Raw genomic sequence first — 17,260 nt, 5'->3', positions numbered from 1 at the left:
TCATTTCTTGATACACTGGAAAGTATTAGGGTACAACCTAACACCATAATACTGGGCGATTTCAACTACCCCACCATTAACTGGGAAAACTATTCATGTACCAACTCTTTTGCTCAAAGTTTTCTGGAATTCATAAATTCCAATGCCTTGGATCAACTTATTCACACCCCACCAGGGGCAGTAATATCCTAGACCTTGTCATTACCAACATGGGCAACCGGTGTTCCACACCAGAGGTCAATTCCTCGTTGGTCAGATCTGACCACAAGCTAATCACCCTAGACATCCACATCCCACCCCCACCCCAATTAGGGAAGCCACCGTAAAAAACTTCTCCAAAGCCAACTTCACACTTCTTAAGACAGAAGTGGCAAACTTCATGACACCAATGCAGATGGACAATAGAGTTACGACTGCTGAATCCTACACAAATGCACTTTATAAGCACTTACACGAGTGCATGGATCATGCTATCCCTAATAGAACCAAGATGCTAGCCTCCAAAAAAAGGAAGCTGATCTGGTGGTCCTCTGCCATAAACAAACTCTACAACAGAAGAAAGAAACTGTTGCAGAAAAGAGTAAAATCCCATGACTGGAAGAATGCCCTGGTCAACCTCAGTAAGAAGCTGAGATCCCTCATAAAATCCTCCAAAGCTAGTTACGAAAACAAAATTGCCACTGACTCTAAAGACAACCACAAAGCATTCTATAGCTATGTCAAGAATCTCAATGGCAACACTCAGATCTGCTCTGAGTGATAGCACAATGGCACTAAATATACAGAACCAACTGATATTGCCAACATCCTGGCAGATAGGTTCAGTGCTAACTTTACACCCCTCTCACCCCTAGAGGGCCCATCTCTATACCGGAAAAATGCAAAGTTCCTGTAATCACGACTGCACAGGTAAAAAACACACTCTCCAAAGCCAAGAACACAGCATCCATGGGACCTGACAATATCCCAGGCTGCATTCTACATGAACTACATAATGAACTGGCACCCTACCTAAGTACCATGTTCAGTCATAGCCGCACCTCAGACTTTGTGCCCACTGAATGGCGCACCATGACGGTTATCCCACTCCACAAAGGGGGAGCCACGATAGACCCCAGGAACTACCACCCCATTAGCCTGACTAGCCTGGTCTGCAAGGCGATTGGAATGTATCATCATGGAACTCATAAACAAAGACATTGGTAATCTCCAAACTCTGGACCCTACCCAGTTCGGATTTGTAAAAGGCAGATCATGTCTCCTAAACCTGATTGACTTCTTTGAAGCAGTCACCAAAGCCATAGATGAGGGTAAGGTGGTTCACACAGCTTATCTAGATCTCGCCAAGGCTTTCGACACCATCCCCCACTCTGGAATTATAGATAAGCTCACTAAACTAGGTATAAATCCCTATGTCACAAGATGGGTTGCCAACTGGCTCATGGACAGAACCCACACTGTAAAAGTAGCAGACTCCAAATCCGACTTCAGACCAGTGACAAGTGGAGTACCACAGGGTTCAGTCCTGGGTCCTCTCCTGTTTTGGTATCTACTTCTCTGAAGTACAGGCTAACACAGAAGGTCTTTGGCTAACAAAGTTTGCAGATGACTGCAAACTAGGAGCCATAACTGAAACTCCTAATGATGTGGACATACTACAAAAGGGCCTCACTGAGACAGATGCCTGGTGTCAAAGCCATGGCCTGAAGCTCAGTGCCAAAAAGTGTATTGTCATCCCCTTTGGTAAAAACTCTGTACCCATGAACTACCACATAGCTGGTAGTCTACTTAATGCCAACAATGTGATAAGAGACCTTGGGACACAGGTGGACAGTAGTCTCTCCTTTGATAATCACATGACCACTGTGGTCAGGAAATCCTTCCACATGGCTCACCTCATCACGAAAGGTTTCTCATCTAGAAAAAAAGAGGTCATTGTTCCCCTCTACTCATCACTCATTAGACCCATTATAGAGTACAATGCTCCTTTTGGTATGTACCTCACAAGACATCTACAACAACTGGAAAGGCCACAGAAATACCTCACAAAGAGGATTACTGGCCTCAAACAGATGCCCTACGCAGACTGTCTCAAAAAACTCCAGCTTTACTCCATCGCATATCGCCTACTCAGAGGCGATCTCTGCCTAACATACAAAGCTATGTCAAACCCACAGCTGTTGGACATGCTCCACTTAAAGAAATCCCAATCCCTCTGAGCTACACGCTCTAGGGACCTAAACCTTATCACCACAACAAACAGAACATGCTGGAGGGATAGCTTCCTGTCCCAGAGACTTCCCATACTCTGGAACAGACTACCTATCTATGCCAAACAGAGCTCCTCATTAGCACTCTTCAAGAAAAATCTTGATGATTGGATGGGAGATAGAAAATTCGCCCCGGGGATCACTTTTGTGGCTCTGCTCGACAGGGGCACAGGAAAATAATTTTATTGGGTGGCGAAAGCCAGGGTACATTTTTGGCTAGGCTTATATAGGCCCTAGGGCCAATAGCCTAGTACCCTCCTATGAACCTATATTCCTTCTAGTATCTGACCTGTGCTCAATAATTCTGTCTTTAAGTCCACCAGAAGACTTAAGGTTTTAATTGAATGTTAACTGTTTAACCAGTAGGCTGTGTGTGATTAGTATATACGTGAACTGTTATATTTCTTGCTGTTATACACTGATGAAGATTTTTTTTTTACCTGAAAGCTTTGTTTTACACTAAACAGTTTGTCTTAGTAGCATTGTCAAGTTCCTTTCTTATATATATTTAGAAAGAAAGCCAGGAAAGAGAAATTGATAGAAGTAAGGAAGTGAGTAAAGAAGGGAGAGGAAGGAGATGTAAGGTATGAATGGGTATTTTTTGCATGTAGGGATATAGTTTATCCTGGTGTTGAGCAAGAACAGAGCCAGCTTTTGGATAGGAAGTCTTTCAGAATGGTTTTGAAATTTAGGAGGGAGGTTATTGACTTGGTGAATACAGATAAGTTGTCCCAGGTCTTAGTAGCATAGTACACGTACATACTATGGCCAACAGATTTGATAGGCTTGTGGATACACAGGAGTTTTTGGCTACTGGATCATAAAGACCGACTAGGAACATTGTTGTGTAGAATGGTATTTAGTGCTGGACAAGCAGATGAATTCTGCATAATATTATAGGTAGCAAGAAGCTGCATATATGTTATTGAATGAGGTAGTTTAACCAGTTTAGGCTTTTTAGTGCTATATACAGTGTTGAGCTCTGAAAGGGGTATTTGCTACAAATTTAACAACTTTGTTATAGCTTTGTTTAAGTTTTGATTTTTTGTGAAACCAGGAGGTTAGTAAGGATGAGAGTACCATAAAGAAGTGTGCGAAGGAGACAAATAGTGGCAAGTGTAGTTTTAGTTGCATTGGTGTGAAAGTTTTTGTCTCTAAGAAGCACCCCTGATTTTTGATGAGTTTTTCCTATGCAATTCTGTATATGCAGGTCAAATTTAAGATTATCATCCACTATCATCCCTAATAATTTGCTATAAGTGACCTCAGTGGTTGTATTATCAAGAGGGAGGAATTTTTTTTCACATGAGATAGGGATTTTAGGAAAAAAAAGCTGTGGTTTAGTTTTTTATGAAACACTATGGTTGTAGGTAATAGTATTTTTTAGTTTTGTGCAGAAAGATAAACATTAAGAAATTGATTCTAGATATAAAACAGGAAGACATTTCCTACTTAAGTGAAATTCAGATTTGAAGAATATAAAACAATGTTTTAGAAAGCAGATACAAAAAGCTTATCACTTTCACCCTGTATCATCAGTGAACAAACGGATTACCTCTTATGCCATGTTTTTGCCAGATGTAAAAGTAGCGGGAGATCAGAGCTGCCTTATGATCATAGGTCCTGGTTGAGCATATTACATAAATGATGATAAATATTATCATTTTGCATCATGTAGTAAAAGAACTGGAATTAGCAAGCTGTTGAAATCTATATAATTAGATAGCTTGCACTGACATCTTAAAAGGATGGAAGAATTAACATCAACATATCAATGTAGGAATTAGTTGTATAACATAAGCCTGAAAGTAGAACAAAAAAATGAAATATGTCTGGACTTTAAAACTCTTAAGTGTTCTAATGATTCTAACAACTTTTTGAAGTCGGCACACAAAATAACTTGAAACATATACTGCTCATTTTGAACGGTCATATTTGGCCAGTACATGACATCAAATGCTCTTTCCTTATCATTTTGATATACCCTGGTGTGGTTTATACATATTTGCTAACACCCTGTCATGTACTTGCATAGGTAAGACCATATTATCACATTTGAAAATTAGTCCTTGAACACATAATAACTGATCATTGAAATAGACAAATGGTTTAATAAGAGATGTAATGGCTTCATCCCAACTGGTCAGCCTGTCACAATTACATCTGTAAGCAGTTGTAGCTCTGAATCATCTCTAGTGTAAGTCTACGGCTCATGTAGCATCGTTGGTGTCACTGGTAAATGCAGCACAGCCCGCAGTGTTTCCATTTTTAGGAGATCACCTTTGAACTTTTTCAGATATGCCTTGATTAGAGTATCCACAACTTCCCTAACTTGTACTGTATATGCAAGTCATACTTCTATAGTGGCAACAGCATCCTTTGTAAACATGCTGCAGTTTGAGTAAGAACTTTTTTAAATACTTTGAAGTGGTTTGTGGTCATAATGTACTATAATACTTTTGCTATAAATAGAAATGTGAAACTTCTGCCATCAAAGTGCTGTGACTAGCATTTCTTTCTTTAATTCTGAATAACAGGGCAGAATATATGTTAATGTCCTGGACAGAAAACCTACAAGTACACCAGCCTGTACTTAGCACTTGTTGACTAGCATTAACTATAATGGTTTTATGTATCAAAATATTTCAGAGATGATGGTATACTTACTAGATACTTCATCACCTTGAAACTCTTGTCTTAATCTGCTGATTAATACCATACTTTATCATGTTTTAGTAGCTTTCTTACTAGAATTCTGATTTATGGCAAGTAATAAACTTGAATAGATATCATGTCATGTCTAAGAATTGCATAATAGAGGCTTCATTAATAGGAGTCTGCATATTCACAGTACTGCTAACCTTGTCAGCATCTTGATGAAGACTATTTTCTGTCACTACATATGCCATGCATTTCAAAGCTGTGACATGTCTGGCATTTGATTTTACTGCATTTCAAACTTTGAGTCCTAAGTTTGTCCCACTTTATCAATCATCTCTTGTGTTTCTGCTTTGAAGTACCCCAGATGGGAATGTCATACATTCACCCTCGTGACCAAACCATACCAACCGTGGGTAAATCCATCATTACCCACACCCAACCGTGTGTTATTGCTATATTATAAACTTGTAAATTTGATAGCAGTCTATCCTATGAATCTTACTAATTTGGAAATATAGGCCAAAAGGTAATATAGTTGTTCTTATTGCAATGTGTAAATAAATGTGAACAATTTGGATATCCAATTTCTAAAAAATAATCATTAAACTTCTTTCAGTTTAATGACTTTGCAACGAGTGTAACATTTTCATGATAATTTATCTAGTTACCTGTGTAATGTGCCCATCATTTTCTGTCAGAAACATAGATAAAATATGAATCAGCATACTTATATGCATATTGAGGATGTTATAAAACAGAACCAGCATAATGCATCATATAAACATGCACAAATGCAGAAGAACCATCATGAGCTTAAATTTCAGGTTCTCAATGGTTCAAAACACCATGCAAAAGGATGTGATAGTTAGTTAGTTAGTTAGTTAGTTAGTTAGTTAGTTAGTTAGTTAGTTAGTTAGTTAGTTAGTTAGTTAGTTAGTTAGTCAATGATTTATTCATTTCTTTAAACTGTTAACAATGCTTACTCTTAAGCAGTTTGGAACCAATATTAAAACTACATGTTAAAAGATGTATAAAAAATAATTTATGTTAGTGTATCTAACAGATTTAAGGTTTAATTACAGCCCCTATTTCAAAAGTTCAAACTTCTAAAATTAGAATAAATGCCCTTATAGGCTCACAATAAACTTGCCTAAAATGGGATCTCCAGGAACCCCAGAAAGAGGAACCCATTAAATATACCTGAAACAGGGAAGGTTGCTGATTCCAGAAAAGCAAGGCAAGATCTACAAAATAAATCCTGTCAGATGTCTCATATCAGCTCTTTCCAATAGCCAGCAGCCCCTGATATGAAGACCCAAGCTGCCTTGTAGGGACATAAAGACACAGCAACTATTTTAGTTAGGCAGGACCCAGATCATGTAGGAAATGAAAGATGAGGGTAAGAATCTTATGCATCTGGCCTCAATCAACACCAAGCACAAATCCTACAGCACAGATATAATATTTATCAAAACCAAAGAAAAAACACAAAAACCTAATAAATCCAAAAGGCATACACAAATTTGGAGTACCAAACAGCTTTAATCCTAGTACCTCGGCATTTTGCCTTCAAGGAATATTAAAATATCAAATGCTAAAGTATAAATATACTATACAATTAAACAATTAAACAATTGTGTTTCAAAATTTGTCTATACATCCAACTTTTAAAGTGACCAGTGCACATTATACATAAACACATCCCTTAATCATGAAAAACTACTACATTTCCCATAAAACTTCAGCAGCAGCAAAATTACAATAAATTCTGCAGCAACATCATCAAAAAAATTCAACCAAGTTTACATAAAAAATACAACACCTTCTCATAATGTGTGTATATGTACTCATATAAAAATATATACACACACACATATATACACATACGAAGATATTATCAATGAAATTTCTTCAAAAATTTAACACCTCCTGATTTAATCCACGTGGGACCAAGATTCCAAAATTAAAAATGAAAGCAGTCTCCAGCTGATTTAACTTATTAGCAAACAGTGTATCATAGTTGCCAGATGGTTGGGCTAATACACTAAAAAACAGGGAATCAAAATTTCATGAATGGGCTTCAATAAAATGTTCTGCCACTGAACTGAAGCCTATATTAACCTTCTAATATTTCCCTAATGTTCCAAAATTCTAATCTTAACTTTTCTTTTAGTCTGACCTATATACCATCTCACCTCATCACACCCATAACCCAGAATGTATATAACACCACATGATTGACAATTAAACCTTGCTTGAGAGACAAATCTGTGCCCATTGATCATAGTATTAGATACATTTCTGATTCTATGGCACACACTGCATCTCCCACAAGGAAAAGACCTTAATGAACTGTTCTGGGTCTGATTAGAAATTGGGTAGTTCAACAATTCTTTTAAGTTTACAAATCTACTAAAAGAAAAAGTCACATGTTGCCGAAATAAAGTGCTAAGTTTATCATCCGCTGTTTTCATTGGCCATAACCTTTTAACCACCTAAGTGTGTCTGAAAAGAGACAAAACCTAGTAACATAAACTATTTTATTTTCTGTCCCCTCCTCTCTTGAAATAAATTGAATTCTATGTCCAAACTTACTATTCTCATACAATTGTTCCCTACTTATCACATTATCCAACAATGTATTCTTTGTTTCATTAAGAGTAGATCTAGAATACCCTCTGGCCAATAATCTCTCCTCTACTTCAGCCAGAGATTTCTCTTTAGAAGCCATCTCAGAAGTATTCATCCATACTCTTCTAAATTCACCATAAGGAAATGAGTTAATGAGATGTTCAGGGTGCATGCTGGTAGCATGCAAAAAATTATTCACAGCAGTACTCTTCCTAAAGAGTTTTCTTTTTAGTGTATTAGCCCAACCATCTGGCAACTGTGGTAGTGGTACTCTATTTGCTAATAAGTTAAATCAGCTGGAGATTACTTTAATTTTTAATTTTGGAACCTTGGTTCCACATGGATTAAATCAGGAGGCGTTAAATGTTTGAAGAAATGTCACTGATAATATGTCCATATAGGTATATGTGTGTGCATTTTTCATATGAGTACATACACACATTATGAGAAGGTGGTGTTGTATTTTTTTATGTAAACTTGGTTGAAAAAAAATTTTTGATGATGTTGCTGCAGAATTCACTGTAACTTTGTTGTTATAATTCTGCTGCTGCTAAAGTTCTATGGGAAATGTAGCAGTTTTTCATGACTAAGGGATGTGTTTATGTATAATGTGCACTGCTCACTTTAAATTTGGGATGTATAGACATATTTTGAAACACAATTTTTTAATTGTTGAATTGTATAGTATATTTAAACTTTAGAATTTGATATGTTGATATCCCTTGAAGGCGAAAGGCCGAGGTACCAGGACTAAAGCTCTTTGGTACTCCAAATTTGTATACGCCTTTTGAATTTATTAGGTTTTTGTGTTTTTCTTTGCTTTTGATAAGTGTTTATAGTGTGGCACTGTTGGTGTTAGCAGTTCTTTTTGATGACTGGTGTTATTATGGAAGCTGCAACAAATAGCTTGTTCATGGAACTACTTGAAAGAGAATCCCGGTTGACTGGAGCTGATCCATGGAGCTCTGCAGGTTATAATGACCAGTTAGTGAAGTTTGAACAGCTGGAGAGACTGATGGTAAAAGAAATTATTTTTTTATGACACTAAACTGCTAGAGAAATATTTGGCTTTAAATATAACTCCTAGAGGTCTACATATAGACCGACTTCCAGCTGGAGGGTTTACAGATGCAGAACAGAATGGCATGAGGTTTCATTACAATGTACTTTGGGTTGGTTAAAAATTCTAGTGCAAAGGAGCTTGCATAAATTAAAACAAGTTCAGCAAGAGATTACTAGCCTAGACAGCTCACTAAAACAAAAAAAATTCTGCGCCCTCTTTAATTACAAAATTTGTTGACATTAAACAAAAACTGAATAAAGTGGAAGCTGAAATGACCGGCAGAAAGAAGAAAAAAAAAACTAGAAAGGGACATACATGACTATGCCAATGGTTCTGTTTATTCAGTTCACCATTTCCCTCATAAGGGAAGGTCACAAAATAGAATGAACAGGTTTTTGTCATCTAGTTGTGATTCTTCATATTCTTCAGTTGAAACTTCATCAAGAAAGAATGTTTCTTTTGAGATGCTGCCTAATGCAGGATCAGCTATTCAGGAGAACCAATTGGATTCATAGCAGGGCTCTCATGGTTTTCAGCACAGCAGCAGCAATGGGAATACAAGCAGCAAACAGAAAAAGAAAGGGAAACATTATTTTTTGGAAATATGCAACATGTATCTTCACATATTCTTGATAATGGACTCAATGAAATTCAAGGTAGTAATGTTGATTGTTTAAAAATTGTTAACTTAGCAAATTTATAACTTTCTGGCACAGTTATTGGTGTGCTTGTTAAAGGGAGCTAAGTTTGTTCCCACTAAATGTCCCTCTCTTGCTAATGTACTTATTGAAGCTAGTAAATTCTGTCGCAAACTTCATTTGAAAGTGTATTTTTCTGGAGATACTTTATTTAACATGCAAAGAAATGGTTCCATCCATATCTGAAAATTCTGAGGACTCATTGGTAGATGTATCTATATATGACTATGATAAAAGTTTAAATATACTTAATTACAGCACTGAAGAAAGCATTGAATGTAGCATCGCTTTTGTTATTGGTTATGGTCAGCTTAAGATTCCTAGTTTACCTAATGTGGAAAATACCTTTTGTCCCCTAAAGAGTATCCTGTTGTTGCTATGTTTGAAAAATTGTTGTTGAATAACATTGAAAAAGAATTCAGTAAATTTAAATGTAAACAATTTAAGTAAAGAATAGCAGGAATTTTCCAAACTTCATGGCAAGATAGGAGATGATATTTTTAGGGTAGCAGACAAGGGTGGTAACTGGGTTATTATGGACAAAGCTGGCTACCAGAACATGGTAACTGAACTTCTGTGTGACAACAGAATTTATGTTAAGCTCCCTTACAACCCTCTTGTAGGGTTTAAAATTGAGTTAAGTAAACTATTAGAGAAGGGGGAAAGACTGGGATTCCTTTCATCACAGTTTGTTAAGAAGTTGTTTGTTGCCAATGCTTGAGACCCACATTTTTATGCTATACCAAAGATTCACAAGAATGTGAGCAGGCCACCAGGGAGACTGATTGTTGCTGGTATCGGTTCTCACCTGGAAAATGTGGGGGTATTAATGGACTATTTACTTAAAATGCATTTGAGTTCCGTACCAGCCCACATAAAGAACACACAAGAGATTTGTGTTCTAATGCAGAATATGGTGTAGAGAAAATAATATTTTTGGGCCATTTTGGATATTTCCTCTTTGTACACGAATATTACAACAGGTAAGGGTCTTGAAGCTATAGCATCAATACTGGGTGAAGGGCCTCACAGTACCTACATTTTGGAGTTACTTGAATTTTGTTTAACACACAAGTATTTTAGTTTTATCAAGGGATATTATTTGCAGATGAGGGGCACTGCTATGGGAGCTCCTTTTGCTCCCTCTTATGCTGTTTTGTACATGGGGAGTATAAAAAGTGGTTTGTGTACAGACATATTTACTACAAGGAGAAGGTGATGTATATAGGCAATACATGGACAATTTGATTTTCATATGTAAGGGACCTCTATCTGAGTTTGAGAAATTTGTGGGGGACTTGAATTCCAACAGCCATGGTTTACAGTTTTGTTGTCACACAGACTTTAGTATCATTAGTTTTCTGGATGTCCATTTTTTTTGTGAATGAGATGGAAGTTATTCAATATGTTCTATTTAGAATGAGTACTGCTGTGAATAATTTTTTGCATGCTTCCAGCATGCACCCTGAACATCTCATTAAGTCATTTCCTTATGGTGACTTTAGAAGAGTATGGAATCCTTCTGAGATGGCTTCTAAAGAGAAATCTCTGGCTGAAGTAGAGGAGAGATTATCGTCCAGAGGGTATTCTAGATCTATTCTTAATGAAGCAAAGAAAAAATGTTGGATAATGTGATAAGTAGGGAACAATTGCATGAGAATATTAAGTTTGGACATAGAATTCAATTTACTCCAAGACAGAAGAGGACAGAAAATAAAATATTTTATGTTACTAGGTTTAGTCCCTTTTCAGACACACTCAGGTGGTTACAAGGTTATGGCCAATGATAACAGCTGATGATAAACTTAGCACTTTATTTCCACAACATGGGACTTTTTCTTTTGGTAGATTTTTAAACTTAAAAGAATTGCTGAACTACCCAATTTCTAATCAGACCCAGAATAATTCATTAGGGTCTTTTCCTTATGGGAGATGCAGTGTGTGCCATAGAATCAGAAATATATCTAATACTATGATCAATGGGCACAGATTTGTCTCTCAAACAAGGTTTAATTTCAGTCATGTGGTGTTATATACATTCTGGGTTGTGGGTGTGATGAGGTGAGATGGTATATAGGTCAGACCAAAAGAAAAGTTAAGATTATAATTTTGGAACATTAGGGAAATATTAGAAGGGGTAATATAGGCTTCATTCCAGTGGCAGAACATTTTATTGAAGCCCATTCGTGAAATTTTGATTTCCTGTTTTTTACTGTATTAGACCAACTATCTGGCAACTGTGGTAGTGGTATTCTATTTGCTAACAAGTTAAATCAGCTGGAAACTACTTTCATGTTTAATTTTGGAACCTTGGTCCCACATGGATTAAATCAGGAGGTGTTGTTACATTTTTGAAGAAATTTCATTGATAAAGTGTCCATATGTGCATATATATGTGTGTGTGTGTGTGTGTGTGTGTGTGTGTGTGTGTGTGTGTGTGTGTGTGTGTGTGTGTATTTTTTATGAGTACATACACATATTATGAGAAGGTGTTGTATTTTTTACGTAAACTTGTTTGAATCTTTTTGATGATGTTGCTACAGAATTAATTGTAATTTTGTTGTTATAATTTTGCTGCTGCTGAAGTTCTATGGGAAATGTAGCAGTTTTTCATGACTAAGGGATGTGTTTATGTATAATGTGCACTGGTCACTTTAAAAGTGGGATGTACAGACAAATTCTGAAACACAATTGTTTAATTGTATAGCATATTTAAACTTTAAAATTTGATATGTTGATATCTCTTGAAGTTGAAATGCCGAGGTACCAGCATTAAAGCTGTTTGATACTCCAAATTTGTGTATGCCTTTTGGCTTTATCAGATATAATATTTGTCTCTGGCATTACATTCAACAGTTTGGCAGCAAAATTCCCACCACACACAGGCAAAATCCTCCATCCAGCAGCCATAGGCAAACAATATTGTTATAATCAAGATGGGTGAAAAATGGTGCATTTATCACTGTCACAAAGTCCAGAGATGGAATATAGTATTTGATTTTGGTTATATTCTTCAGATGGAAGTGGAATGTGCTGGTAATAGCTGACACCTTATCCTTCAATGTCAGTTTATCATCCTAAATGTTGTCCAGATCTTGAGCATAGGGAACATATTTCAATTGACTAACTTCATGTGTAATTAACAGAAAGAGTAGAGTAAACATCCAGTGGATAGGCAGTGGCATGCACCAGCACTGTATTTGATTTCAGCTATATTTTTCAGATGAAGTATGATGTGTTGGTAACATCTGACACCTCTTCCTTCAGTTATCTTATCATCACAAATGAAGTCCAGATCTTGAGCATAAGGACAATTTCAAATGACTCTCTTCATGGGTGATTAACAAAAAGAGTAGAGGAACATTCAGTGAATAAACAGAGGCATGCACCAGCATTGCCTTGGTCTTGACTGGGTCAAGCTTCAGCCAATTATAAGTTAAACATTCAATGATAAAATCCAAGCAGTCCTCAAGAGATAAGAAATGTGGCACACTTGAAAAGGAGAGGTATAACTCAGTGTTGTCAGCATATGGTAATAACCCCTTCTTGTGTATAATCTGTTGCTATAATGGCAACATGTGCACCACAAATAACAAGACAGACAAAACTGAGCCTTGGACTACATCATCTGATGAATTTAAGTTAGACATTGTGTGCTGAGTACAGTCTAAAAATAAGTAACAAACCACGCATTCAGAGAGAATCCTTTGATTCACAGTGTCAATAGCTGCAGAGAGATCAAGAAAGACCAAGATCAAATGCTGTTATTGATCTCTTCCATCAGGAAGTCAACCACTCAAATGAGGACTGTTTCTGTATTGTACCTAGAACTAAGTCCTGACTGACAAGGATTTAACAAACTGTGTACTATTAGATGAGAATACATCTCTTTACAGATCACCATCCTAATAACATTCATAATAAAAGGAATGTTAGAAAAAGGACGGTAATTATCTAGCAATTTCAATCCAAAGATTGTTACTTAAATATCGTATTAATAACCAGGCTATATTACTCTATTGTTTATACCATCTTCTTTACTATGATTATCTTAGATGGAAAAGCAGTTTGTATTAAAGTCTTTTTATCATAAAAGGGGGTTGTGTGCATTGTGTTGTTCAGTCTTACAGACTGAGCATTTGAACTCTGTATTGGAAATACGCACTCCTTTAAAAATATGGCACTGTTTGTAGAATAACCGCACCTGGCAAATTAAGACAAGCTTTTGTTATCTTCACAGGAGCAGGGTCCATAACACAACTGGCCCAATGCATGGCAGAAACAATGTCCATATGCTTGTTATTAATCGGTGTAATCAAACTTTGCATAAAGCAAGCCCAGGTCATACAACTCAAACAGGAATTTTCAAAAAATGCTCAAACCTTTATCTAGTAACTCCAAATGAGTCCTCAGAACCCAATCCAGTACAAATTATGCAGTCCTGGAAATCAACTGTAAATCAACAAGAAGAATTCCAACAGGAGACCCCCAAAACACCCAAAATGTCAACTGTCTGAATGACAGGATCATTAAAGCACTGAGTCCAGTTCCAGATCAAAATTCTGAAGATGAAATAAGATCAGAATTGGACTCAGCAAGGGAGAGCAGACAGCATCAGGCATCTATAACCATCCCAGGCTCCCTGGACTGCTAAATCTAAGCTCCTTGCATACCCTCCACTTAGTATTACTGTGTGACGAGCTGTCATTTCAGTGACTAGTAGGTGCAAATGTCTGTGCATAACTCCACACAAATATATCCAAATGATGAATAAAACTGGGCAATAGTGAAGAAACCACAGCATGCAATTGTCTAATAGATGCTTCTGCCAAACAGCACAACTGCATAATACACCTAAACAAATGCATCACCCAAACAACACAACTGCAAATAATATAATGTCCCCAAAAAGTACAGTTTTGTACCTACCATAAATGTAGATGTTTGAGTGTTCACCCTGCTGCAGTCTTCACACTTGGGTTATCCTGCCGTCAGGTGGTCCCGCAGTCAGCCAGACTTCCAAAGTCTTGGTCCAGTGTCGGTTGCTGTCGCTTCTTCCCTGACATCAGTGCGCCAGGGGTATATAAGAAGCATCCAACGCCATTTTCTTCAGTTTTTCTTGCCCCAGATGTCAGGTGCTCCCAATAGGTAGGCAATATATATTGCTATATAAAAATGTACATATAAAAATAAAACAATACATTCATACACAAGCAAATACGCCACAGAGGTTGTATAGGATAGAAAGGTATAGATAAGTCCAGCTAGTTCAGAGGGGATGGAGGGAGGGTAACCTGGACTGCAGCAGGGTGAACACTCGAACATCTACATTTATGGTAGGTACAAAACTGTACTATGTTCATCGTGTTACCCTGCTGCAGTCATCACAATTGGGTTGAATCCCAAAGCTAAGGATGGGTGGTGGAGTTAAATAGGGTTAGAAGAAGCTAGTAGGCCCTGCAAAACTGCAGTGGCAAAAACAGCTCTAGTCTTAGAATATAGAGGTAAGTGTTAGTGTTTGGTGAAGGTGTGCACTGAACTCCAAGTTGCAGCTTCTAGAATATCCTTGGTTGGCAGCCCCCTGAGAAAGGCTGCTGATGTAGCTGTAGCCCTGGTGGAGTGGGACCTAATGTTAGCAGGTACCGGTTTCCCATGATGCGTGTAGCAGAAACATATGCAATGTCCTATCCATTTTGAAATGGTCTGTTTTGAGATAGCTTTTCCTTGTGATCCTGCAGCATAGGCTACAAAGAGCTGGTCAGATTTTCTGAAAGCCTTAGTTTTATCCAAGTAGTAACGTAATTGCCTGTGAATGTCCAAAGAGTGCAGGAGTCTTTCTCCTTTGTTCTGGGGATTTGGAAAAAAGGTGGGCAAATGAATGGTTTGATTTAGGGCCACACTGCCACCTTTGGCATAAAAGAAGGGTTAGTTCATAGAGAGACTCTGTCTTGATGAAAAATGAGGAAAGGCTCCACTGCCATTAGTGTCTGTAGCTCTGAGACTCTTTGTGCTGACGTTATTGCTAGCAGCAGGGCAGTTTTCCATGAAAGAAATTTTAAATCAGCTGAAAAAGCTGGTTCAAAGGGCAGCAGTGTAAGCTTTTCCAGAACAAAGTTGAGATCCCAAGTAGGTGTTGGTGCTCTCCTGGGCGGTCTTATGTTCTTAGCCCCTCTGAGGTACTGTCGTAGGAGTGGATGTGAGAATAAAGGAGGATCCATGTTGTAATGAGCTGAAATTGCTGAGGTGTGGATCTTAATAGATGAAAAGGAAAGTCCTTTGTGCAACATCTCAGTTAAATATTGTAGAATCTGAGGAATGTTTGGATCAAGGGGATTTTGGCCTTTAGCCTGGTTCCAGGTGCAAAATCTTTTCCATTTGTCTGAATAGGTTTTCCTGGTGCTGGGCCTCCTGACCTCCAGAATGACATCCATAACAGCTTTGGATAGAGGTGTTGGCTGGTTGTTTAGGTAATTTGCCATGCAGCCAGGTTTAAAGTCTTGAGCTGGCTGTGTAGAATCTGATTGTCTCGCTGGGTGAGCAGGTGAGAGATTTGTGGCAAAATCCATGGTGGGCCATGGGCCATGTTCCTTAGAATTGGATATCAGTGTTGGCATGGCCAGTCTGGTGCAATTAGTATAATTTGTGGCCTCTCTAATCTGACTTTCAGCAGTACCTTTGCTAGAAGAGGCAGTGCAGGAAAGGCATACACTGTTAATGTTTTCCAACTGAATGAGAGGGCGTCCACTTTCCAAGCTTGTGGATGGAATGTCCTTGTGCAAAATTTTTGAAGTTGGTAGTTTTGGGGGTTGGCAAACAGATCTATGTCTGGGCGTCCCCATTTTTGAGTTATCATTGCAAATACTTGTGGATCTAGTTTCCACTCGTGGGGATCCATGATGTTTTTGCTTAGGTCATCTGCCAATGTGTTTTTCTTTCCTGGCAGGAATTGTGCTTGTAGTTGAACTTAGTAAGACAGTGCTGTGTTCCACAAGGTCATTGCTTGCCTGCATAGAGGGTAGGAATGTGTGCCCCCGTGCTTGTTTATGTACCACATTACTGTGGTATTGTCCATCTTTATTATTAGTTGTCCTGGGTGTAAGAGGTCCTTGAAAGCTGTTAGGGCATTCTGTACTGCTAGCATTTCTTTTTGATTGATATGCAGATGGCTTTGATCTGTAGTCCATTTGTCCTGAATGCACTGTACCACCATGTGTGCTCCCCAGGCATAGTCCAATGCATCTGTTGTCATAGTTTGCCTGGCTGTGGGTAAGGTGAAAGGCTGACCCTTGTTGAGGTGACATACCTGTGCCCACCATAGAAACTCCTGTTGAAGGCAGGGAATGAGTGGTATCATTGTTTCCAAGCTGTGGCTGTGCTGAGTCCATATGCTTTTCAGGTACCATTGTAATTTCCTCATATGCAGTTTTGCAAATGGTATTAGTAGTATGCAAGATGCCATGAATCCCAAGGCCTGCAGAATTTTTCTTGCAGGGAGTTGGGTCTTTGTTGCCATTATTTTGAAATCAGCTGTTGTTACTTGTCTGGTGTGAGATATGCCATCTGGGCCGTTGTATTCAAGCTGGCACCCAGGAATATTATGTTTTGTGAGGGCACTAGTTTTGATTTCTTTTCATTTACTGTGTACCCTAGGCAACTTAGAAGGTGTTTGACAAATGCCAGATGCTTTAAAAGAATGTCCTTGCTTTCTGCTTGAATAAGGCAGTCATCCAGGTATGAGTATATTTGAATTCCTCTTTGTCTGCAGTATGCAATTACTGGTGCCAGGCATTTTGTGAAGACCCTGGGTGCAGTAGATAAGCCAAAGGGCAGTGCAGAGAATTGATAATGGGTTGAACCTGCAATGAAGCGGAGGTATCTTCTGCAATTTTGTCTGATAGGGACATGCAGGTATGCCTCCTTGAGGTCCAATGTTACTA

The sequence above is a fragment of the Protopterus annectens genome, chromosome 1.part0 (genome assembly GCF_019279795.1).
Source record: "Protopterus annectens isolate FY-2018-M chromosome 1.part0, PAN1.0, whole genome shotgun sequence".
Lineage (NCBI taxonomy): Eukaryota > Metazoa > Chordata > Ceratodontiformes > Protopteridae > Protopterus > Protopterus annectens.
Note: the sequence above shows the minus strand (reverse complement) of the source record.